This window comes from Microtus oregoni, unplaced genomic scaffold, assembly GCF_018167655.1.
Source record: "Microtus oregoni isolate MIOR12 unplaced genomic scaffold, Mior012 000011F_ref0000422, whole genome shotgun sequence".
In the NCBI taxonomy this organism is placed as follows: Eukaryota; Metazoa; Chordata; class Mammalia; order Rodentia; family Cricetidae; genus Microtus; species Microtus oregoni.
Genome location: NW_024543070.1, coordinates 29,864,328 through 29,891,103, shown reverse-complemented (window position 1 = coordinate 29,891,103; position 26,776 = coordinate 29,864,328). Strand labels below are relative to the sequence as shown.

The window sequence follows — 26,776 nt, the reverse complement described above, 5'->3', positions numbered from 1 at the left end:
TACATGTTTGTAACTGTAGCTATACATGTTCACATGTGTCCATGTGTGGGGAAATGGAAGTAAATGTACAAACTCTTCATAGGCATGTTCTCAGGAGTAGATGAGCTACCATTTTCAAAATCCACTGTATTTCTATCTTTCTATAAAGAAAATTTGCTGTGGTTTTAAAAACCTAACTCTAAATGTTGTCAGCATTTCATGTTCCATTTTTACTAATTCAATTTTTTATTAATTGTCAGCTAATAGTTTTACATTTTTCATTTCTATGAAGGCAGATCTGTCTGAACACTTAGGTGAGGCAGAGCAACTGACCCTCTCTGCAGAAGTTGCCCAGGAATGGATGAGGGACTGAATCATGTAACAGTGATGCCCTTTCAGATTCAGGTACCTGGGTAAGCCACTGCCTTCGCCTTACAGCAAGAGGCAATAAAGAGAAGCACATAGGAGATGGGGAGGGGTAGCTACTGTCCAGGAAACAACTGCAAGTTCCTTTATAATCTACTTCTCCCTTCTCAGCACCTCTAAAACAGCTGACAGAACACTAGCTGGGTGGATTGGACAGACAAGTCACCATGGCTCTTAAGAGTTTCTGTGTGTTGGCAGACCTCTGGCTTCATGGTATAAAATCTCCTCGTTGACTCCATACATGCCCATTTCTTATGACAGATACTTTGTCCAAATGTTGCTTTCTGTCTTATCTTACTGTACCTGAATAATGGAGCATAAATTGTTTAGTCTCACTGATAAAACAGCAAAATAAAAATGAATTGTAAGCTACTGTCTTTATGCTGTTCAAATACCTTCTTGCTGTTCTGTATCTTATAGGAAGCTGGTATGGGGGGGATGGGGAGCCTGAATAGTGAGGCACACCAGTGGCTCCAATTTCCTTGAAAAGGTATATAGACTGTTACAAGGGTGAACTCTACCTGTGCTTCTGTTGTCATAAGATGTTTTGATAGAAAGAAATCACATATGTAAAATGTTCCTGCCTCTGAGATTCAATTAAGTTCCCTATTTATCTGTCCAGGACATAAAATGTCTCAAAAATAAAATGAAGCCTCATCAGCATCCTAGTAGCCATGGCCAGTTGCTCTAATGCTTTGGTAAACAATTATAATTCCCACAGTGAGGTCCACCTGCCCGGAGAGTAGCCCTTCCACAATGGCCACATTAGATCTATACTACCATTGCTACCATCCTTCTCCTAGGAACTTGGAGTCAAAGGCAATAATCTGAAGTTATTTGTCAACAGCCAAGGTCTTCCTGACTTGCAAGCTGAGCTTTGAGTCAACAAAACTAATATTTGAAACAGAAAGGATACCCACATTTCTCCAAGCACCAATGTTCCCTTCAATTTCCAGGCATCCGCAAAGCTCCATTTGATGGAATCTTCTACCTGATTCTGTCATAATATCCTTGTGTTTGGCATGGCATTATCTTTAAACCAAGGGTTTTAAATATAAAACCATCACACTGCTGCTCTCAGTTGGATGTTTTTAAATCAATAATTAAAAATCAGGTGAAATGATTGGAATAAAAGCCACAGCTGGGAGAAGGGGCCAGAAAGAATATCCTGGGCTTCGTGCTCACCAATTCCTCCACCATCAGTCATTTGCTCAAATGGTTGCTGGTGATCACAATTCATCATTAAAGAGGATAGGGATGATCATTCAAACCTATAATCCTTGCATCTGACAGACTGGGGGCAACAAGATTGTCATGATTTTGAGGACATCCTGAGCTACACAGCAAGTACCAAGCCAGCCAGAAAGCTTCAGATAGATTCTTTCTCAAAATGTAATTAAAAAAGGAAGGAAGGAAGTTAGTGTAGATGTGGTGCTGATGATGATGAAGAAGAAATTGACAAGGTTGTCTCTTCCATTAATCTTCATCTCTTCTTATGGCGAGATAAGAAGTGGTGGAGCCTCCCCTGGAAGCCTTGCCTGCTTACAAAGGATGGCCACTCCAGATTCCATACCCTCCATTTCTAGGAGTCCTCACTAGGGTCACCGTCACAGATTCCAGGAAGTTCCTACTGCACCCTGCAGAAGAGGAGGAGGTGGACTGGAGGAGTCAGAGGAGATGGAGGACACCAGGAGATCATGGCCCACTGAACCAACTAAGTAGGGCTTACGTGGGCTCATAGAGACTGAAATGGCAAGCACGGGGCCTACATGGGTCTGCACCAGGTCTTCTGCATATACGTTATGGCTCTTAGCTTGGTGCTTTTGTGAGACGCCTAACAGTGGGAGCAGGTTTATTTCCGACTCTTATGCCTGCTCTTGCACAATGCCACCAGATATGGCCACATGTCCCCACATGTGTCCACGTGACCATTGGTTGTAAACCATTGTATTAGACTGGCACTCTAATTCAGAAAATCAAAGCCAAGTTAAAGGTGGTCAAGACTTAAATAAAACACAGTCTTCTGGACATCAGAAAATGACTCAAGAACCTTTCAGATCTGTTTCCCTTCTCCCCTACATCTTTATTACTGAACCAGTTTTTCCTAAGGGTTTGTTTGCTAAAGAACATTAACAGGACTCCCAAGTTCAGCCCTTGCCTGAGGTTGTACCAAGCAATCTGTAAATATGGCAGCCTCGGTTCACTTTTAAGAAGTAGGGCCTATTCACTCATTTGGAAATTATTCAGATAAGTAACTGTTGCTTCTCTAACGTCTATAGCCACCCCTAGCCAATTTCCCTTAATAACTGCTACAGCCTACACTGCCAAACAGTTCCAAATATTAAGCATCACCAAGTGCAATGTGGGTATGATTGCAGTGTGGCCATCCATGTCTGCATTTCACCAGAGTGTCCTTTGCAAACCTGTAGCTATTATCTCTAATCTACAGTTTCTTCTGTCTTCACGTCTGTGCTCTAAAACGTTGGCCTTAGGAATTCCAGTCTCCTGAGCCTAACTTACAGAAGGGAGAACCTGCATGGCATGGCAGAAAATCTTCAGTTCTTCAGCCACCAATCCCCACATTACAAAGAAAGCAGATAAATGCCTTTTTGAGCTCCTCATTATTTCCCATTGTGACTTCATCACACTGTGACAACATTATTGGTGCAAGTTATAGGGATAAGGAATAGAAGATTGACCCAGTATTTATAAGAAAAGAATTTTTTAATGGAAATAATGGAGAACTTTCTTCTTTTACAACATCCATGTTACTTAATGATATGTTTTCCTCTGGTTTGATTTATATCTCAGATCTATATGAGTAAAAATTATCATTTGTAACTCCATATTGAACCTTCAAATCTTTGTTATAAAATTTGTCTTTTCTTGGCTTTAGTATTGATAGAAACTTAAGCTATTCCTCCAGGTACTGTTTTGTCCATTCAAGCACCAGCTGTTCTACAAGCCAAAGTTCTGTGCATCAGAGGTCTATGTTGAACAGATTTCCTGCCTTTGTCAGTCTTATCTTTACCATGAAGAGACTGTGAATAAACAGTGTATCAGACATAGGACATGCTACACAGGAAAACACTCAGAGATAGAGGACAAAGAGCAGACAGCTCACTAGGGTGTGGGCATAAGAACATGGCTCCATCTCATGTTAGTCTATATTCTATTAATGTAGAATTGTTTTAATTTTGTGTACTGAATTCATGTCACTTGTCAAATTCACCACTACAGAGGACAGTGAGATCCATCATTAGATTAATGTCATGTCTCTTTGCTTTCTTTTAAATGGCCCGTTCAAATTACACATGTTTGAATTTGAGGTAATTCCCTTAGTAAGCAAAAAATTGCTTCCTTCAGCTTTCTTCAATACCATATCCCTAAGATAGGGCATTAAAAGTCAACAAAATGCATGTTTCTCTTGTGGCAGGCTGTGGTGAGATACTGACTTTTAATATCAACCTGTGCCCTGGCTAGAAATTTCCCAGGGAGCTAAGCAAAAGAGATAATATATATTTTATTTCATGTATATGTTTGTGTGCCTGAGTGCTTGTATGTACACCACATGTGTGCAGGTGTCTGTGAAAGTCAGAAAAGGGTATAGGATCCCCTGGAACCTGAGATACAGGAGGCTGTGAGATGCTCGAGGTAGATGCTGGGAACTAAAATCAGGACCTTTACATGACCAGTAAATGCTCTCAACTTCTGACCCATCTCTCCAGACCGAGAGATGGTGTTTTTTATTTAATGTCCTAACACTAAAATTTAACTTAGCTCACACTAGAAATTCTGAGGTTCTAAGTTAGGCAACCTAGAATTTAAGTTAGCTGACCTATAATTCAAATAAAAATAAAAAGAGAAAAAGTTATCATTTTCTATTTCCACCTACTGTTCATGTGGGAATGTTGATTTCCAATGTCCTGTAGGCTGCAGCATACCAGAGAATAGGATTGATGACTTTAATTCACAACAGTTTTGGAGGCAGCCACTCTCAGGCTCTGCACATGCTGGGTGTGCCACAGGGACCAGAAGGCAGTAATAGCAAAGATGGATCTACCTCTGTATTAGACACTGGTATTTAATCACTGTCCCTGAGATACAGACTGAAGCAGGGCCACTTTGTGGTGGAGGAAGAATAGAAGACATGAAAACCATCTTGCAATTGGTTTATCATCTAGGGTACAATTTTTATTAAAGTTATGAATCTTATCAAGGTAGCCACCTGTGAGATTATTCAGCACAGTGACTTTGAGGATGCCACCTGGTCTTCCAAGTCTGCTGCAATCAGCAGGGACCAGAGACCAAAATAGAAAATCAACGTGCAAAGGACCCAGCCTAAGACTGACAGGGAGAGGAGAAACAGTCAGAAATGGGACCCTAAGAAGTCAATAGTGAGTCTATATTGTCAGTTATGTGTAAACTTGCTTATATGTGTGTATGTATGAAATACATGATTATAGAGAAAGATTGTGTTGTAAGTCCCATTTATTTTCTCATCCTGTGGTTTGAAGCAATATTAATGAGATCAGGGATAATATTTTAATATGTAGCTAATTTCCAAATACATGGCTGTTGTTAGTTTACCAGAATATCAATTTTCAAAAAAAATAATTATGATGTACTTTCAGAAAGCAAAAATTAACAAAGTAGTTCAACTGCAACAACACATTTAATTCAAATGATACCAGATTTGTCCTAGAATGTCATCCAGGATAGGGAAGGCAAACTCTACTGGACACAAGAGCCAATTGCACTGTGAGAAGTTACCTTCTAGTAATAAGTCTTAGGATGTAATAAGTGATGCTGAGGTTTCAGATGCGAGGATAGCGAGTTTTCAAAGTGTTTCCAAAATCAAAATACATCTGAAGCCAGACAGGAAAGCTCCAACACTACGGTGGTCATTTTAGACAGCTCAGGTTGAAGAATGTCCAAGAGGAGAGTGAAGGGTTGTCACTCGGGGCAGAGGGCATCCAGTATCCTTGGGGATCCTGTCTTCCCTTCCCTTCCCAACTTCCACTCTCGCCTTCTGCCCTTCTCCTCACTCCTTGCTTTTAGCTCAATAAATGGGTTGCAGAGCTTCAGGTTTCTGCTCCTCCAAATATCTGGCACCTGGAATAACAATGCCAACTACAGGCAAGGAGAAGAGAGTGATCCAGGAGATGAAGGGTAGGGGAAAGAGATATTGATGAAGATGCATGTAATGTACCTGAATCACTCTCAGGAAACCTTAGGCACAGGGTGCCCATCTCTTCTTTCTAATATATAAGTTCTCTCAGCAAGCAAAATATTTCAAAAACATTCACTTTTAAAATCATGAACTATTTACTATTTATGTGTGATTATTCCATATCACAATCGCCATATGGATTATTAAATAGCTCTAGGCTGCCTTGCTCTCGTCAGCTCCTGTGGGATAGCTATTTAAAACTGCTCGAGTTTATGCTCTCAGAGAACATGTTGTTCTGAGGCATCTGACCTCCGCAGTAATTTCCTTGGCTTTAGTAGAAATTATGATGGTGCAATATTCTAGAAAATTGCCTATTCAGAAAACAGAAGAATCCATGTTCTCTCTCATCTCTCATTCTTAATCAACTGAAAATAAAGGGCTATATTAAGAACTCATAGCCGTTGCTAACCAGCTGCCTCATCCTGCATGGTGACTTCATGCCTCCAGGCCTGGCCATCCTCATCTGTCAAAGAACATCTAGAATAAAAGTTCATTTGTCTCGGCTAATGAAAGCTGAGTTGCTGAGTAGGGCATTCCAAATTGCTAATAGTGTAGAGGGGTTTGTATGAGGCTGTGTATTCTAGAACTTCCAACTCAGGCCCCTGTTTCTGTAAGCATGTTAGTATAAATGGCTCAATGCAAGTGTTCTTTTTTTTTTCATTATAGATAAATAGGATTTACAAGCCCCGGGGAGCACTTGAGAAGCCTTCAAATGCCACAATCAACTGTTACTTCAAAGAAAACTAAATAGATGGTTCTGGGAGGTCCATGCTGTTTCTTCATTGAATTTTAGGTGAGTGCTTAAGACAAAATTGATTAATCTAATCTCTCAAAATGTGCTTTCCTTCTTTGCATAAAAATTGGGGTTATATAGTATCAATATCTCTCATTCCATACTTTTAGGGAGTTTCTAACTAAAGACTTTTAAAGGTAAAGTCCTTTACTCTTGTTTTCGTTCTGTAAACAGACGCTATCTGGACTGAAGTCACATGAGAGATGGTTTATACTGGGGTAAAATCCACAATACTTTATTCTATTCCAAAAGTTACCTAATATTTTAAAATATGAAAATAAATTTTAGAATATTAAGTCTGAATGAGGTAGCAGATAACCAGGTTAATGGCATAAACGGAAAGGAAGGTTGATGGTGGTGATGTTACATGTCATTAATTCCCAAAGCTTCCTGCTGGGGATTTTATATTGTCTAAATTAAAACTAAAGAACAATAAAGGTGAGGTAAACTAAATCTTACAATGTGCTGTACAATGAAACATAAACAGTGTGCGCACACAGAGACGCACACACGGACACACACACACACACAGCTTTGTTTTGTCTGGCTATAAAATAAATAAACAAGTTCATGTTGAATTATCAGTTGTAATTAGCCTCCAATGGTACAAAAAGTCTAGGGTCTCAAATTAGTTGTATAGAATTTTCCTGGAACATGCTGCCGTTCTTCAGCAGAGAAGAGGGAAACGAAGAAGGTAAACGGTGGTCACATTGAGAATCCCCTCTTCGCCCCAAGAGGAGCTTTTGAAGCAGTATTGTTTCTTTTATTGTCTACTTTAAAGAATAGCTTTGGCCAGAACGTCAGAATAGAGTCATGTTTAGTTCTTAACTGAACAATGCCACTGACAGAGCCCCCACCAATTGTAATTCTAATTCTACAGGCACCCATGCTTTCTCTCCACATTAAAAGTTATGCAAGTGAAAACTGTTTAATCAACTTAAAGCAGTTAAAATACAACAGAAGTCAAAGTGACACTATTACAAGTTTGAAAACAACTTTGATTAAAATTCAGATCATCATCCACTTTAAGCAAATGAAATAAAAGATCAAAATCCTGTGGGTGGTGGAATGACTGCTTTCCGAACACCAAGATACCCTCTCTTGCTTTGATTAACTTCACAATGTAAATAAGAGATCCTCCAAGTCCTAAGTGTGTGCAAATTCTCTTTACTGAGATTGAGTATAGAACTAAAGCAATGATTTCCTTTATTTTCAAGAGATTTGTTCGTAATTCCCAAGAACTAAACTGAGTACATTTCAAAACTCTTAGTAAATCAATTTGGCTCATATAGCCATTACTCCAGAAAAGAAAATGAAAATGAGAAATGTGTTTCTGAGCTCTTTATTCTGCAGGTGTGCCTGTCTGTAGCCGTCTTTATCTTCAGGTCCATTGCTGGTCTTGCCCAGGTCTAGCCACATCAGGGACTGAACCGATTGGGCTATATTTCATCACTTCCAGCTTCCCCAGGTGATTTTTAATTCTGACATCCAGGGACACTACCTCTTCCTTTGTTCTTAAGAACTCTAAATGTCAGTGCCTGTCACTTCTTTTTTTTTTTTTATTGAGAAAAGGAAAAAAAAAAAAACAAGTTTCCACCTCCTCCCAGCCTCCCATTTCCCTCCCCCTCCTCCCACCCTTCTCCCCTTCCTCCCACCCTTCTCCCCCTCCCCCCACTCCTCTCCCCCTCCCTCTCCAGTCCAAAGAGCAGTCCGGGTTCCCTGCCCTGTGGTAAGTCCTAGGCCCTCCCCACTCCGTCCATATCTAGGAAGGTGAACATCCAAACTGGCTAGGCTCCCACAAAGCCAGAACATTAAGTAGGATCAAAACCCCGTGCCATTGTCCTTGGCGTCTCATCAGCCCTCATTGTTCGCCATGCTCAGAGAGTCCAGTTTTATCCCATGCTTTTTCAGTCACAGTCCAGCTGGCCTTGGTGAGCTCCCAGTAGATCAGCTCCACTGTCTCAGTGGGTGGGTGCACCCCTCATGGTCCCGACTTCTTTGCTCATGTTCTCCCTCCTTCTGCTCCTCATTGGGACCTTGGGAGCTCAGTCCAGTGCTCCAGTGTGGGTCTCTGTCTCTATCTCCATCCATCACCAGATGAAGGTTCTATGATGATATGCAAGATATTCGTCAGTATTGCTCTAGGATAGGGTCATTTCAGGTTCCCTATCCTCAGCTGCCCAAGGAACTAACTGGGGACCTCAGCTTGGGCACCTGGGATCCCCTCTAGGGTCAAGTCTCTTGCCCACCCTAAAGTGGCTCCCTTAACTAAGAATTGTGGTTCCGTGCTCCCCTATCCAACCTTCCTTTATCCCAATCCTCCTGTTTCCCCAAGTCCCCCCCTCCTTCCTGTCTACCTTTTCTCTCCCCATCTCCCCTTACCCCCATCCCACCCCACCCCCAAGATCCCAATTTTCTCCCCGGCAATTTTGTCTGCTTCCCGTAGCCAAGAGGATAACTATATGTTTTTCCCTGGGGTCACCTTCTTACTTAGCTTCTTTAGGTTCACCTATTGTAGACTCCGTGACCCTTATTTATGGCTAGAAACCAATTATGAGTGAGTACATCCCATGTTCATCTTTTTGGGTCTGGGACACCTCACTCAGGATAGTGTTTTCTATTTCCATCCATTTGCATGCAAAACTATGACTTAAATACCTTAAGGCTCCTTCACAATCCCCAGCTGTGGTGGTTTGAATGAGAATGGCTCATAAAACTCATATTTTTTTTTTTATCTTTGGCCTCAAGGTGATGTAGCTGGTTGGGAAGGATTAGGAAGTATAACCTTTTTGGAGGAGGTGTGCTACCATCAGGTGAGGCATGCCTGGTGTTCACACCATCACAGTTCCTTTCTTGGCCTCTTGGTTGTTGTCTCAACATGTAAGCTCTCAGTTGTTGCTCCAACAACATTCCTGAGTGTCTGCTGCCATGCCTCCCACCATGATGATCATAGACTCCAACTCTCTGGAACTACGAGCCCCCATATTTAATACTTACTTTTAATAAGTTGCCTTGGTCATGGTGTCTCCCACAGCAATAGAAGAGTAACTAAGATACCAACTTAGTTTCCCAGTTCTTCAATCTTTTGTGTAATCATTTCATTAGACTAAATTCTGTTTTAAATAGTTAATGTTTCTCTTCCTGGCTAAGTTCTAACTGATCTACCCATGTTTTATCAATTTCTTACAAATTATTGAAAGAAAATGTAAGTTAGATACTTGCTTCTCCCCCAACCACAGAAAACAAATGATTCCCGGGAAATTAAATTTAAAGGTATAATTAGGTTTTTTTCTTAACATACATAGTCTTTATAGTAAAACATTGAGATAAATTATAGACTCAAAAATGACACCAGGAATATAAGTCTCTATCAATACTCACAAGGTGCTTGTTTATCAATCAAATAAAGAAGGAGAACATCACTAACATCCCCAGAAAAGCAACTCACAGCTTCTTCCAGTCTGTTGTCCCACAGAAACAAAATCCTAGGCTGCATCACCACTGGCTGCCTTGTGTACTCATCAATAGAATCACACATTCTATCCTGTGGTTATGAATCATTCCCTTTCAAAGGGAAATAATTGCTATTTTAGAACAAATTGTGGTTTCCAGAAAAACTGAGAAGAGGGAGCAGGTTTAGCCTGAATCCTGCCTGCCCCCCACACGCATGGCCTTCCCAGCTACCAATACCCATCACCTGGGAAGGTGTTTATACAATCAATTGATCTACCTTGACTCATGACCACAGATAATTCTGTGCATTAGTGAACATTATAAATTTTTGTAACATGAGGGGCTGGCTTGTGGGGTTTCTGTCCTCCCACCAGGTCCCACAGCCAGCAAGTCCCAAAGAAAATCACATGGAGAGGTCTATATTAGGTTATAAACTGATTGGTCCATTAGCTGAGGCTACTTATTAGCTCTTATCACTTATGTTAACCCATTATTCTTATCTATGTTAGCCACATGGCTCGGTACTTTTCTCAGCCGGGTAGGTTACATCTTACTTCTCAGTGGTCTGGGCAGGAATGGGAGGGATGGGCTTCCTCCTTCCTAGAATTCTCCTGTTCTCATTGTGCCATCTCTACTTCCTGTCTGGTTGACCCGCCTATACTTCCTGCCTGGCCAATCAGTGTTTATTTAAAATATGATTGACAGAATACAGACAATTCTCCCGCACCAAATTTTGACAGAAACACATGACCTGTGTACATCATTGCTTATCACGTGTTTCTACTATCCTTAAAATTTTTTCCTCCATGGTAGACCCACTGTATTTTCTGTAGACCTAGAGTTCTGCAGTTTCTGAATTGCCTTGTTAAAAATCACGGGGTGCATGGCCTTTTCATATTTCCCTACTTCACTCAATGATGGGCATTTAAGTTTCTTCCTTTATTTTCATGTCTTCAAGACTTTTTTCTGCTCCAGCCTAAATAATGTTTCCCTGCTCAGATGTGCCACAATGTATGCTTCTATTCACAATTACAAATAAAGCTAATATAAACATTTATGCACAGGTTTTGTATGCTCATCTGGATAAATAACAAGGGATTCACTGACTGGACTGGAGAAGCATATGTTTAGCATAGTAAAAGACAGTGACCCACTTTGCATTTTTACCAGCAATCAACACATACCCTGCAGCTTCCTTCTTTCAAGAGCATTGGTTGTTGTCAGTGTTTTGGACCTTGGTCATTCCAATAGGTGTTGTGTAGCTTTGGTTTTAATTAGCAACTCTCCAGTGGCAGATGATGTTGAGCATCCTCGCATGTGCCCACTCACCATCTGTAGGGTGTCTTCCATGAGGGGGCTGTCTGGATTTCTGGCCCACTTTTGAATTGGGTTGTTTGTGGTTTTATTATTCTATTCTACAAATAGGCTGTACATTTTATATATTTTGCAGATACTTTTCCTAGGCTGGGTTTTGTCTTGTCTTGAAGAATGGGGAGTAGAGGCAATGAAAAACAACTTAATATACTTAAAACCATATTCTAAGTTATATGATATTGCATAGATTTGTTATTACTGAAAACAAAATGTTGTCACCTTTTCCATTTTCCATTCTAAACTAATAGAAAGATTGTTTAAAATTTTTAAATATACTCTAAGTATGGTTTTTATTTCTTTAGTGTTCAAATATCATAAGCATCATTATATCTGACATAAGAGCAAAGCCTCACTAGAACTATGGTTTCGTGTTTCTTTATTCATAAATTTTCACCTTCAAGTTGAATCTGACTTCTCCCTCTTAACAGTGATTATTTATTGCCCTAAGAATTCTTCACATTTTTTATAATAAATACCAAATACATTGAAAATCAAAGTGGTCAGGAGGCCAGTGCCTGTCTGGCTTCCCAGCCCCTCTCACAAGATCTTGTGATGTTAAAACATCTGCTCACTTGATCATTTTACTAAATGTAAGGGCCTTGCTGTTCTCATTTCTTTCCCATTTATTTCCTAGACATTTTCTTTTTCTGTCTTATCTTAGAGTCAGTCTATCACAACTGCTCATCTCTCCATTGTAATGTACTGTGGTTATCCTCAGAAGGACATCCTGTCCCTTAGACCAATATTTTTTATCTATTCAACCAATGCTAATGTTCACTCTGAACTCTCTAATTTAGAATCCTTTCAGACAGTGTCATCATAGGCAGAACAGAAGTGCTCCTGAAGCTGAAAGGCACAGGGCTCAGCAGTTTTTTGTGGCTTAAAAGGTAGTAAGTACCTGATATTCCCAAAACAAATATTTTCTTTATTTTGGTACAATATTGAAAATTCAAATCACAAGCATTTGTCTCCAGGATACATAAATAAGACCTTATACAGTTGATTTAAAAAAAAATCAATGGGGAAAGAAAACACTTTCACTAAATATGCTACATTATTATATAATATATGATTATATTATTATATAATTATTGGATAATATATAAATCTAAGGAATTGGCTAGGAGGATACAACTTGAACAATAGAGTAGACCCTTGGCTTTGTAACCCTACAAACTAGTGTAGTATGCGTCATGCTATAGGTAGTTTCTGTATAAATACCTGATGGGTGATGAAGACCATGTAGTACTGGACAATTCATGTCATATATTCAGCTTCATGATTAATCACTTTATGTTATAGGCTCTCTTTTTTCCTTTGCTAAGAATACAAGAGCCCGGAAAGACATAATAACCTAGCCAAGTTTCAGTGAACATTATATAAAGTATATGAACATTCAAACGAAGACATTCTGCTTTCTAAGCCCGTAGACTTCATATGGTTCACTTCCTCTTATGTGGCCTGACCCATAGATTATTTTCAACCACAAAAGCAATGTGTATATGGATTTTTAAATGAAATCATTATACAGTACACCAATATCAAGACAGCATTCTGTGTCTTAAGTTTTTGTACATTAAGCACAAATTTTCTTTTCAATGTCCTTTCTCTCATTTTCTTTTTTAAAAGATGAACACCAGCTTTCTAATATACATTCAGATTTCATCATTTCTATGCTTCAATTCTTTATTCTTAAGTTATTATTTAAAAAATACCATTGGTATTTTTATGCCATTTAAAAATGTGAAATTTTGATAAAGTTATTGAACTTCTGTGCCTAAAGAGATGCATTTATTTCATTTTAGAAGCAAGAAAATCATACCCATGAAACAGCAGAACATCACTCCTGGCACATAATCAGTAGCTAACAAACAGTAGATGCCATGATCCAATCACCCTTGCAGACTGCTGACTTATGGTCACTCTTGGTTGCTCCATCAACCAGAGAATAATATGTATACCCCGTCTTCTTCAGAATTCCATTATATGGGGACAGTAGTTTTGGTGCAACTTGTGTTTTCTCCCTAACAGCTGATCATTTCATTGCTAGGATAAGAGCATCTTCATCTTTTCTAAACTGTGTTCTTTAAGCCTTCCCTTTTACACACTTAGGTTCTTCTGCCCAGACTCTCCTTTCATCCGCATTTCTCTCCAAATGTCCCTTCCCCTGAATGCAATCTTCAGTGCTTGCAGCATCAAGATCCTCTGCTACTCTTTCACAAAGACTATTGAAGAATGCCCTTGGGCCAATAGCTGGCCAGTCTTACAAAGAATTACAAGCCTGTGTAGCCATCATTAGCAGATCTGAGACTAGTGTAGACAGCAGAAAGAAAAGCAACCTTCTACCAGTCATTCACAGAATCATGTTCTAATTTCCCATGCTTTCTCCGTTCCTTCTTAATTTTTCATAAAAGATAAATGTCAGCTCTTTTCAGTCTCTGTGACACTTTTGTGCCAAGCTCAATGTGATCTTGCTTTCTAGTTTATTGACAGAGTAGGGAAGTCTCATATTTGGGGATGGGATTAGGTGTTCCCGAAGTAGTTGATTATAATGCTTTATCTAGCCCTTGTAAGGAAAGAGGAGAGCTCCATCCTGTGAAGGAGACCTCCCACAGAGAATTGAAGCCATCTGCCAAGACCAAAGCAGATGCTCCATGAACCTCATAGCTTTCCATCTTCATAATGATCCTCTGATTAGCCGCTGTTGTTTTTGCTGTTCTGATGTAATAACTAAGGTTCTGGTAATTTGGGTGACTTACCAAGGACATACTTCGATAAAGATACTCTCTTTCTTCTGAGAAAACTCGTACCCTAAATCAGCTCTCCCATTGAGTCCTGTAAGGCCAATAAGCATAGTAGATACTTTTATATATTTCCTTGGATTGTGCCATTTATAAGCCTACAAATCATTTCTTACTAGTAAGTACATATACGTGTAAGCTGGTATTAAAGTTAACATCATGTCTGTTTAACAAGAGTTTTTAGAGACAGCACAGTACGGCTCTGAGTGTTCTTTGTGTAAAATCCTCCTTTACTGCTATTCACAGATGTCTACATGATCAGAAGCTGTAGCCTGATAGAAACTTGGACTAATGTCTCTGGAATAACCCCTTGGGCCAGAGTCTTTAAAATCAAGAATTTCTAACTCCCCCACTGCCTTTCTCCCGAAGAAACTTTGTAAAGTAAATATTTATGACCAATTGTGGAAGATTCGTAAAGATGGAAAATAAAATTTTCCCCAGATTTAGCGACACCTTCAGCACTTCCTAAAGGAGTGTATAGAGCTGTAAGAGCCCTGTCTACTCTTGCAGAGGACTCAGATTCAAATCCCAGGGCTAGCATGGCAGTTCTGGACCTCCAGTTCTGGCCCTCTTCTGGCCTCCACAGACACCAGGCACACATGCACAGCACAGAAGTGCATGCAGGCCAAATTCTCATGCATGCAAAATAAAAACAAATAAGTCCTTAAATGAATGCCTAAAAGTGTTCTGAATTTCTGATTGTCTCAAGAGAATAAAGCATGTCTGTAGTACAATTCTCAGTTCTGGGGATTCCTAACAGTTTTCTAGCAATGGGCTATCAATCTGACTGTTTGCTTTCAGATGAGTCAGATAAATAGCTGCAGACTGTCTCAGGGAATTTGCATAAATGAGTAGGATGGCTGCCATTTTACTATGAAAACATTTTCTGATTGTCCTATATCCTTCTTAATATGTAAGCAACCCCAGGGTCCCATGACTTCTGTTCTAAAGCTGAAATTCTTCTCAGGGTAGTAATCTCCATGAAGGGTCCATTTGGAGAAAAACAGCATCCGTGCAGATAAAGGTCACATTCTTCTTAACCAGATGCAGCAACAGACTTCTCCCAAGCTCAGTTAACTAGGCTGTGTTTCGTCTTGCAACACATTGGCCACATTGAATTCTAGACTTTCTTTGTGCTGCTGGTACCATCATGTGTAAGACGCAGTCCACACCCCTTCAACTGCTGGCACAATCCCCCCATACCTTATTCTCTCCTTTCCCAAGAAAACTTTCTCTGGAAAAGTTTTCAGACATTAAGTACAATGTTTAAAACACCCTAATATAAAAACTTTTCCATTTACCCCCAGATTTCCCACTCTCGTGTGTGTGTGTGTGTGTGTGTGTGTGTGTGTGTGTGTGTACACGTGATACCTGAATAAAGCACCTATAAATGAGAGCTTACGTCTTCCTGCAAGAAATGCTCTGAAGAGGAACTCTTCCCTGCTGTAGACAGGACTTCAACATCCTCCAGCTCTAAGGCTGCAGTGTATATGGCTGTAGCCTGCAGGCATATAGGGCTTCTGAAGGATATGAAGGCCCTTGGATTTTGAGGTTTCTAAAGTCATTCCAGACAGTTCACAATTTCCGTTTCATGAAAATATGCAGAATCCCTTTTGTGTCCATACCCAGTGTTCATGCTTAATGTATACTATCTGTGATAATCTATGGTTGCCAGGTAACCAGTGGAGGGATGTCAGGGTCTGCAACAGCATCAGAGGGTAACTGAGATGCTGATGTTCTTTTCAGGCGGGTGACCTTAGCCCTCTGTCTACCCTTAGCCATGCCAGGTGTTTGTAACAGCAGGAGAAGCAGTACCTTCAGAAGTAGCTCACCAAGTCATAAAAATGAGAAAACTTACAATAATAACGTGCTTCTCTGATTTAGTAAATTTTAAGAATAGCCACAGTGGCAAAGTCGCTCTATTCTACCCTGTCTAAATGCTTTGCATTAAATAAAAAAAAAACTGTTGCTTTAGGAAGAGACATGCAGAGAAAGGTGCCAACAAGGAAGCCGCTGTGCACCCCTAAGAGTGACTGTGGACATGAGGAAGTCAGGGCCATTGTTTCAATCTGTGATATTCAGGACACGGAGATGACAGCTTTTAAAGCCGCAGGAGGAAGCATCACCTCTCCTTAGAAGTTTAGCACTTTAAAGGTTGAGAATGAAAACAATAACAAGTATACTATTGAGCTGACATAAAAATGACCATTCATTTTCAAGGGCAAAAAATAAGATATCAAAGAAACGTTAGCACTGGGACATCATTCAACCCTCAGACTCTACTCCCATACCTTTAAAAGTCTCTCTTCTCCAGTATAGGTATGGGCAGATCGGAAGAGCAGCCAAGGACCAACTCTTCCATTCTTGGAGGGGATATTATTTTTGTTTATGTAGGAAACTGCCCCTCACGGTGTGAATTTCTCTGTAGGGATTTGAATAAACACCTCTCCATCCAAGCAGGTCACAGACAGGCAAAGACAGGTAGGATTTCTCCCCAGTCTTGGGAAGTGGGTTTACTGGGATTGTTTCTGGGAGAGCAGCTAAGGGATTGCTTAAAGAATCATATGTGGCTGAGAGGTAAGTGCCTCCCCCAAAACCTATCCATGTGTGAGCAACAGCTTATTGCAGCAGCTACATCTCTGGCACAACTGCATGTGTCTTGGCCAATCCAAGAGTCTCCTCCTACCAGCAATCTTTACTGCATCTATAGCCTTCAAGAGGGACTTTACCGCTCAAAAGTTTTAGCAATTTCCCTGGGCGTGTAGGTTTTGTTTACTTCATGAGTCCAATGAATCTCCCTCCTGACTCTAGGAGAGAATGTTCCAGTTTTGATGAAATGGCTATACAACATTACCTATTCATAACAATATTATTTGTATAAACTTCAATACGCACAGAGAGAGAGAGAGAGAGAGAGAGAGAGAGAGAGAGATAGCAAGATTATTTGTGTAAATTCTAATACACACAGAAAGAGAGATACAGAGAACAGAAACTCATCTACCGCTAGTTCTAGGGCAGAGCTCAGAGGCCTTCCCACATTATGCTAGGCAGGGGATATAAACTGCATGATTTCCCACCTCAGGGAATTTAGGTAATACCTGATGCTGTTTTTATTGTTGAGCTTAGGGATAGGAAAGCAACAAGAATTTAGAGAGCATACATTGGAGTCTTGATAAGTATCCAACAATGCTTTGAAGTATCCTTGACGGTGCCAGGGTTGAGAAACTGGGCTCAGAAATATTAAGAGCATCCGTTACTATGTGCCTGGCACAGAGGCAGCAGGTCCATTCCCAGGTGACCCATGTAATCCTCAGCCCCAATCCGGTAAGTATGTCATCCCGCATGGACTTGGGGACACTGAATTGGGTGCTCAGAAGGGTAAATGACTTTATTAAAGCCAGGAAATCAACAAGCAAAGGACCGAATCTGAAAGCAAGGGAGATGCAAAATCAGCTTCTATCACATCACCATGTCCCTCCCTTCATCTGTAGTTCCTAAAACTCTTGGTCTCCAAGGCGCCCCTATTAGGGTATGTGTGTGTCATTTCAGTATACCAACAAGATGGTTAATTGTGACCCCATTATCACATTCCTGGAGTGATTGGCTGGTTGACTTGTTTTACTAACCTGAGCTAGGAAAGAGTTAATGAGGTTAGAAGTAAAAACAAAAGAGTTCTTTGAAAGAGAAAAATATGTAAAGCGAATTTCATAAGATAACCTTGAGGAAAATGAGGTTTCAGGGACAAGAATTAAAGAATCTAAACAAAGACAAATCAGCCACGTGTGGAGGTTTACCCCTGAATTCCCAGTTCATGGGAGCTACGGGCAGGAGAACCAGCAGCCTAGTCTACATGGGATCCAATCTCTAACACATAGAACAAAACAAAAGGCCAAATCTTGCACAAGGGGTTTGATGCATGCATCTGGAGATCCTGTGGTAACAGGTGGCAGGAACTGCAGGGCATGGGATGCAACATCATCCTAGTGCTCAACGGGTGACAAGTGACTTCTTCCTGTCACATGAGCAAAGAACCCAGGACGTGTCTGTCATCACAAACCAGCAAGGCAGACAACTCACTTTAGGCAGCACTTGTCAAAACATAATAAAAGGCCACCCCAGCCCAGCCCCAGAGACAGCAAGTGAACAGAAGGCAAACACAGTATTTTCAGAGAATGGCTTTGTTTGTTGGGTTCCTGGACCTGCTGCACTCAGTCTAGCATCCACATTTCTATCCTTATGTGGGGACTAGCTGGGCTCTGTCTCTGCAGACTTCTGTCCAGCTCAGCCTGTACCCATGTTACGTAGTTATCCACCATTCTCCCAAAGGGCCAACATTGTCATTTCTTCCCACGAGACTTTTGAGTGAAGAAACGCTACCCACAAGCCCCCTTTGAAATTTTGAATTTTTCAAACAACTTGCTGCACATTTGGTGTGTTTAATCAACAAAAATTTATTTTTACCACAGCCAGGAGTCTGAAACCAGGGTGTTAGCTGTGTGGGCCTCCCTCTAAAAGCTTCAGGCAATAGTCTTCCTGGTTCTTCCATGTCTCTGACACTCATAGGCCTCCTCTGGGCCTGCATCTTCTGAGTCTATACCTACATTCTCACAGGGCTCTTTGGCCCGTGCCTGCCTCCATCTTTACAGCCTCGCTACGACCCTTCCTGCTCCCTTGGGACTCTTCTTAGTAAGTTCTGAGTTTTCTCATAGATAAAAATTATTCTAAAGATTTGCTTTGCCAGGTGATATTGGCACACACCTTTCATACCAGCACTCAGAAGGCAGAGACAGGAGGATGTCTGTGAGTTTGAGGTCAGTCTGGTGTACAAGAGCAAGTTCCAAGACAGTCAGAGCTGTTCCATACAGAAACCCTGTTTCTAAAAACAAACAAAAAGATTTGTTTTTTTTTATTCGTGTGCGGGTGAGTGTATGGTCACTTGTGTCCACAGGCATGGGCAAAAGCGGGTGCCCATGAGCCAGAAAAGGATGTCGGATACCTTGAGCTGGAATTATAGGAAGTTGTGTGCCACCTGAGATGCGCACTGACAACCAAATGTGGGTTCCCTGTAAAAGCAGCAAACATTCCTTTTTATTTTTTATTTCATTGAGCTCTACATTTTTCTCTGCTCCCCTCCCTGCCTCTCCACTCCCCTTCTACCCTCTCCCATGATCCCCATGCTCCAAATTTACTCAGGAGATCTTGTCTTTTTTGACTTCCCATGTAGATTAGATCCATGTATGTCTCTCTTAGTGTCTCATTGTTGTCTAGGTTCTCTGGGATTGTGATTTGTGGGCTGGTTTTCTTTGCTTTATGTTTAAAAGCCACTTATGAGTGAGTATATGTGATAATTGTCTTTCTGGGTCTGAGTTACCTCACTCAATATGTTTTCCAGATTCACCCATTTGCCTGCAAATCTCAAGATGTCATTATTTTTTTCTGTTGTGTAGTACTCCACTGTGTAAATGTACCACATTTTCCTTATCCATATTAGGTTGTTCCAGGCTCTGGCTATAACAAACAATGCTGCTATGTACATAGTTGAGCACATGTCCTTGTGATATGATTGATTATCTTTTGGATATATACCCAAAAGTGGCATTGCTTGGTCTTGCTTAACCACTAGCCCTAGTCATGACTTTTCTAGGGTCATTGCTTGTATATTTTTCAGGGTTCTCAAAAAAAAAGATCTAATATACATGTGTGTACAGTTGCACAAACACATATATGAAGAACGATGTGTTCATAAGAATGTCTCACACAATTATAGAAACAAAGATGTCTCCAAATTTGTAACCTAAGAGCCTGAGAAATCAGGAGAGCCTATAGTGTGAGTTCCATGTTCAAAGTGTGGCAGAGACAGATGCCTCTCCTTACAAGTAAACAATCCGGTAAAGAGGTCTAATTTGCCTTATTATTGTCTTTTATTCAGTTCAGGTTGTCAAGGGATTCGATGAGAAAAGTCAACATTGGCAAAAAATAAAAAAATCATTTTCACTTAATTCAAGTGTTTATCTCTTCATAAATATCCCCAACATGTACTCAGAATAATATTTAATGAAATACCTATACCGAATGTCCCAGTCAACTAGACACACTAGTGAAATGTCACACATTCATCTCACTATACCTCCCCCAGCAGGCTTTCTTCACGTTCCGTTGACATGGCACTGGCAAGCGGATAACAGTGATTGACGCAGATGCTTCCCTGAGATCTATACTGGGAGACAGAGAAGAAAAATCTTAGTGTTCTGCCAGCAAAGAAAAACAAGAGTGTGCTTATTGGGTACATAACCAGCATATACAATACGGATCCACGTATTTATTTATGCATTTTTCTTAGAAAAGAGTCTCATTCTGCTGAGTTTTTCTATGACTTCAGTAACATGGCAGTTCTGGTTCTGCAGCACATACATCCCGCATGTCAACCAAGGCGACATCAGGCTAAGCAATCTGCATCTGTGTCCATTTCATTTCTTAAATTACATTTTCTCTCTCTTTCTCTAGTGCCTGCTCTGCTCTGGCCCACTCTCTGTGCAAACCTTCTCTAGATTTTGTGTGGTTTCCTCCGTGTGGTGGTATTTTGTTTGTAATCTAACAAATAAAATTTGCCTAAGGATCAGAGTATGGAGCAAGACACTAGTTAGACAAAGAGACCAGGCAATGGAGGCACACACCTTTAATCCCAGCAGTCAGGAGACAGAGGCAAATGGAACTCTGTGAATTCAAGGCTACCCTGGACTACACTGGATTGATCCAATCTCAAAGAGAAACAGAGCCAGGTGGTGGTGGCTCACAGTTTTAATCCCAGTACTTTGGAGTCACATGCCTTTAATCCCAGCACTGGGGAGGTGGAGGGAGGAAGGATATGGCTGGGCAGAGGGGGAAATATAAGGTGGGAGGAGAGAGGAACTCAAGGTATTCAGTCTGAGGACTTGTAGAGACAGGATACCCCATTGAGTCTGAGGATTTTGTAGAGGTGAGAACTAGTAGCTAGCTGCTCTGCTTCTCTGATCTTTCAGCTTTCAGGCCCTAATATCTGACTCCAGGTTTTTATTATGAAGACCAATTAGAATTCGCGCCACACCTCCCAGCCCCATCTCTCTCTGGTTCTAAAGGCCCCTCCCTGACTATAATAACAACTTTCACTCTCGTCAGCCAGTAAGAGCAGCTCATGCACTGAGCCCCAGCCATTTAGCTGCCTCGTTATGGAGAATTCTCACCCCAAGTTTGTCTCTTTTTTCTCTTATTCTTTCTCTTATTTCGCCAGTATTTGTCGCATTTTTGTCTTAACTTTCTTTTGCCTGACCACACAGATGCAGCAGCCTCGTATCCGCTGCTGCAGCTGGAAGTCTTGTCCGTGATTTATAGCACCATCTATCTTAGCCTATAGTTCAGGTTTGCAAGTGACGAAAAATATCAAAACAGAATAGAAATCACAGCTTCCTCTGATAGAAAGGAGTCACTTGATCTTCAGCTTAGGGCGGATCTAGAGACTCAAAGATTATACTCAGAGTGCCCCACCTCCATGTTTCTCTCTGGTCATGGATTTCTACTGAAGGTTCTGTGTGGCTTCTCCCTTTGTTATCATTACATCCTCTCCTCTCCACAATAACTAGTCATTGTTTTCCCACTTATGTCAAACCATATTCCTATTTTTCATTTAAATGTGTCTACACGCCAATGTGACCACAGCCTATAGCCTGCCATCACCTGTCAACCCCCATTCCAGTGTGTCCACTTCCTACCGTGCCCAGTGTCTAACGTCCACCATCACCCATCACCCATGTGCCCACTTCCATCCAGCCTGATATAATATATATATATGTATATATATATATACATATATATATATATATATATATATATATATATATATATTCCACTCCTGCTAGACTCCTATCTGTTCTCCCTACCATAGTCAGGGTGTTTTTAAAAGATGAAAATTAGAATATATGTATATATATATACACATACATATATATTGAATTGAAGACCCTGGCATTAATCCATGCACATATGAACACCTGACTTTTTTTCTGCTACTGCTAAACCAGGAAAACTTCTATTAAAGGAACCACAACATGTCACCAGCAAGCAAAGCCCATTCAGAAAAATAAATGCAGCTAAACTATGTTTTAGTGTCTAGAATTTCTTTCCAAACCCTCTCAGGTTTTACATGGATTTTAGTTGGCCACATTGGCATGGCAATTTGTTGTAGTGAGGCTACTTGTTGGTTCCCAACTGTCCAGCCCCAAAATAATTACACAGAAAATATATTACTTAAAACACTGCTTGGCACATTATTCTAGCTTCTTATTGGCTAACTCTTACATAGTAATTTAACCCATCTCCATTAATCTGTGTATCACCACATGGCTGTGGTTTATGAGCTAAAGTTCCGGTATTCCGGTGTCTGTCTCTGGCAGGACTACAAGGCTTCTCTCTGACTCTACCTCCTTACTCCCAGCATTCAGTTTAGTTTTCCCTGCCTACATAATTTCTGTCCTATCAACAAGCCAAGGCAGTTTCTTTATTCACCAATGGTATTCACAGCTTACAGAGGGGTATGGAATCCCACATCAACAAACAGTATTTGTGTTCAAACTCTGGACATTATCCTTGTGAGTATGATACTACAGGTGGGCAAGCGAAACACAACATGCCATACAGAGGATTTCTTTATTTGCCTTCACTAAGATATAGAATTCTGCAATACGTATGGCAAAAACAACTGACAAGTATCCTCTGAAAACCTTCTCACGTTAACGTACACCAGTGTCTTCCCATCTGCATGTTTAGAAGCCAGAATTCTAATGTTACAGCAGGATGTCCTTTCTGGAATCTAGCTTGGTCAAAGTAGATTGTGTTGGCTTCAATAAGAGATGACGAACACCTGTTCACCATTGTTTACGCACTGATAGCCTTTCAAAAGCTGAAGCCCCTCCCCGAGAGGCTCCTATTCCAGTTTGCTTCCTGATTATTGTTCATCCACCTCTCTGCCTTCTCCAGTTTCCCCACTGCGTATGTCACTGTGGGGTTCTAAGAAGAATGCATTGGCTTTGTGGAGAGCTGACCCAGCTGACTTGTGGAGCAAGCGTCATGTCTCCCAATTGACCCCAGTGAGCCCTTCAGCATCATGAACCAGCCTCTGCAATATCAGATGACTGTGGCTTCTGACAGTTGCCATGGACACTCAGAAGGGTTTAAAGTGCCCCATATTCATAGTATGGGTCAAACTGTGCAAAGTGCTTACCTCAGAGGAAAGGGGCCTTTGCATTCATTATAATAATAGAACTCATTTAAGCTTATTAAGCAAATTTTCACTTATTAGTTTGTCAGTATCTTCAATTCACACAATTTTCTCCATAGTGTACATTTCTTTTAGAACTCTTTACTAGTCTCCTTGGGTAATTTTGCTTTATGTACTCTTAAGCATATATGCTTGTTTTTTGTGGGATTTTTTGTTTGTTTTTATTTCCCTATAAACCACTGTATTGTTTTGGTTAATCTTTGGGCTTTTTTGGTAATAATTTATTTTCCCATAATATTAACCTTCTCTTTTAACTGACTTCTTATTTTTTTAATCATAGTTGTCATCAGCAATTAGTTTTTGCTGAGCCCACAAATTTGCATTGACATCCCAATCTCCTCCAGTTCAGTTTCAGGTATGGATACACATAGTTCTTGATAGACAAATAGAGTCCACTCCTCCTGCCTACTGACCAATAAGTGATTTGCCTTTTAATAGCATAGTTATGGAAAGAAGAAGTTTAATGGCTTCTGCCATTCCTCCACAGTTTTCCTTAGTTACGATAGAAGTTAACCAATGGCACTGTGAGGGACCAACAGCATCCTCCTCAGGAGCACAGTGGGCTCTGTGCTGCTACATGCCAAATCACTAAACACAAAGTAAAATTATAAGAGGAAATGCACCTAAGACCACAATAACAAATGTTTTCCAAGCCTGGTGGTGCACTGTATGGATGCTTTCCTGTCTAAAGACATTCTACCTAGTTTGACCTAATTTAATTATATACCCACTGTCTAATCTATTGACTATATTCTTTCTTGGGTATTGATATAAGAGAATTTTTAGTGCCACGAAAAGACACCATGATCATAGCAACTCTTATAAGGAAACATTTAATTGAGGTAGCTCGCATACAGTTTCAGAGGTTCACTTCATTATCATCATGATGGGGAGCATATCAGCGTGCAGGCAGACATGGTGCTGGCTATATCTTGGCTTGGTGGGAGCAGGAAGCCATCTGAGACACTGAGCAATATCCTGAGCATAGGAAACCTCAAAGTCTGCCCCCACTGTGACACACTTCCTATAACAAGGCCATACCCACTCCAACAAAACCACACCTCCTAACAGTGCCCAGGCCTGTGAGATTCTGGGGACCAATTACATTGAAACTATCACAATATCTAAAGCTATATTTTCCTGTCTGTATTCTTACTTCTGCATCTAGATCTTAGCACCATTCATAGTCTTTGTATCTAGTACAGAAAGTACTTATAGGATGCTTTAATTGACTTAGAGGAGGCCCTCTCATGCAGCATAAGCCACACAGAGGCAACTGTGAGGAAATGATCTGCAGTGCTCTGCTTCCAGAATAAGAAAAGGAATTCTTCTAAGAACGAGGTTTCAAATCGCTCAGTCAGTAAAGCACTCGCCTTGAGACACAAAGACTTGAGTTTCATTCCCAGAACCACATTGAGGAAAACAAAACAACAACAACAAGAAGGTGTGGTAAGAGTGGCTGGTGTTTGTCAGCCCGGTGCTGGAGAGGAGGGGGCAGGCGGGTCTCTGGCATCCAGGAGCCAGAATCGCCTCTGCTCCCTAAGCTACTTCCTGTCAGGTATGTGGTTAGAGCAGCAAGAAAAGGAACTAATCCAGTGAATGGCTCTTGAGATATAGACGTGCACTGACCCTGATTGAGAAACAAAACAACAAAATGTAGTCACTTCCAAATAATTCCTTCTTTCTGATCCAGAACCCACAGACCGCACCAGGTAACTCCTAAGGAGCAACACACATGCACACGGAAAACAAACAGGGACGGTGTTGGTTACATCTGATAACTGAATTCTGAGTATTCTTAGTGCTAGTACACAACTTTTCTGTTTTTCTTTTTCTTTTTTAACTACTCTACAACAAACACATACTGCTATCCTCAGTGAGAAAATGGACGAGAAGTACAACTTTTCGTGATTAATTTTAAAGGCTGAGTGTATTGTTTCCACCTCTGGATGAACCCAGAAGTAACTATAGAATCTGAAGTCTGAAGGTCAGTTCCCATAAATAAGTACAACAAATTGGTCCAAGGCCCACACAGGATTTTCTGTAGGATTCAAAGCCATCAAGGTCACAGTGTTATTTAAGAATAGATATTTCTTTGACATGTCCATAAGTAAGTAAAAAAAAAAAAAACCTTTTCTTTACAAACCTATTAATACAACTCAAAAGAAAAAAAGTATATTTTAAAAACACATGAAGCACTATTCATAAAACTTGAGACAGCCAGCAACAGCCCCAGCCTTTTTATTTAAAAATATTATGAATAATAGATCTTAATATCCAAAGAATACTTTAGGTCAGCTGCTCAATGTGGCCCGAGAAAGCATGTGCTTGCAAAATCTGTTCAACAGATCGCAATCTTCTTGCAGTATAGTTAACAATTTTTTTCACTTAATATAAACCAGTGTCCTAACAATAAAGGACTTTGTGGCATTCAAAAGAAAAGGGCAGTTTCAGAATGTGACCTGAAAAAGAAAGTGGCATTGCAGTGACTCAAATTGTTTTGTCTTGCTTGAGTTTCAGGAGCTTCAACAGTGTTTTTGTGGCACCACAACTTAGTTTAAACTGGTGACCTTCAGAGGCGGGGTTTTATCTTGGGTGCCTGAGAAGTTGAAACCCTCCCCTCCAAGGAGGAACAGTGAGGCATGGACCGCCTAGGCTCCCTCCTGCCTCTGTGGAGCCAGAGCTTGGCAAAGACTTCCCCAGCGGTCCTTTCCTAATCATCGCCCATGTCACCAAACATGGTTTCTGCCCAAGGGATTGATTCTTCCTGAGCAATTGAGCCACACGAGCACAGATAGGTTATTTTATGAGTCCCGTTCACAAGGAGAGGTAAATTCATCTTAACATGCGTGGAAAGAGATTTTAAACAAGGCTTGCAAGGCAAGGACACCGACATCGTGTTTCTTACTGTTTAAAGGAGAACCGAGCAAGATGCTCTCCCATCTGATGAAGAGTACACAGCTGATTGAATGCTCTGGATGCGGGGTTCGTACCTGTGGAGTAGGCAAATGAAGGACTTTTAGGTTTGTAAAATGAAGAGCAGGGAGACACCCACAGCCATCTGTAGAAAAAAGCACCAGGTAGAGACTCCTAAAAACACTGGACACAGGCACCGATGGGACCTCTTTTCAGCCATAACACAAGGAAATGTTATGAATTATTCAGAGTGTAGTTCTACCGGCCTCTCCTTCAGCCCTGACTCCGAGGAGGGTTAATGGTGTTGGTTTCAGTGTGGCTGCCCTCGCCTCTTTCCATGTTCCGTCGCACATGGTTACATAGCACTGCATCTGCATAAGTTACCCTAGAGCATTGTTCAGGGATATAGCAGAGCCAGTTCTGCTTTGATAATCTCAACAGATGTGTTGTGGTTCTTTTCCTCTCTTCTTTCTGCTTTTATTGATAAAGGA

At 40.8% G+C, this 26,776-nt stretch overlaps 1 protein-coding gene and 1 long non-coding RNA gene across 29 annotated transcripts in view; one reads left to right on the top strand and one right to left on the bottom strand.

Annotated features, from left to right (window-relative positions):
- LOC121453642 (dystrobrevin alpha) overlaps positions 1-26,776 on the top strand; it is a 361,338-nt gene that overhangs the window by 159,313 nt on the left and 175,249 nt on the right. For 27 of the 28 annotated variants that reach the window (XM_041660549.1, XM_041660545.1, XM_041660546.1 and 24 more), the window contains exon 2: positions 6,305-6,431. The gene's annotated coding sequence lies outside the window, so the exon portion shown is untranslated. Of the gene's footprint in view, positions 1-6,304; positions 6,432-26,316; positions 26,393-26,776 lie in introns of those variants that run through there. The other variant, XM_041660548.1, reaches the window with a different exon arrangement.
- Positions 8,515-20,235, bottom strand: LOC121453646. Its single transcript, XR_005975038.1, has 3 exons — positions 20,187-20,235; positions 14,018-14,093; positions 8,515-8,537 (listed from the first exon to the last, which is right to left on the bottom strand). It is a non-coding gene; the product is annotated as an uncharacterized LOC121453646 (long non-coding RNA).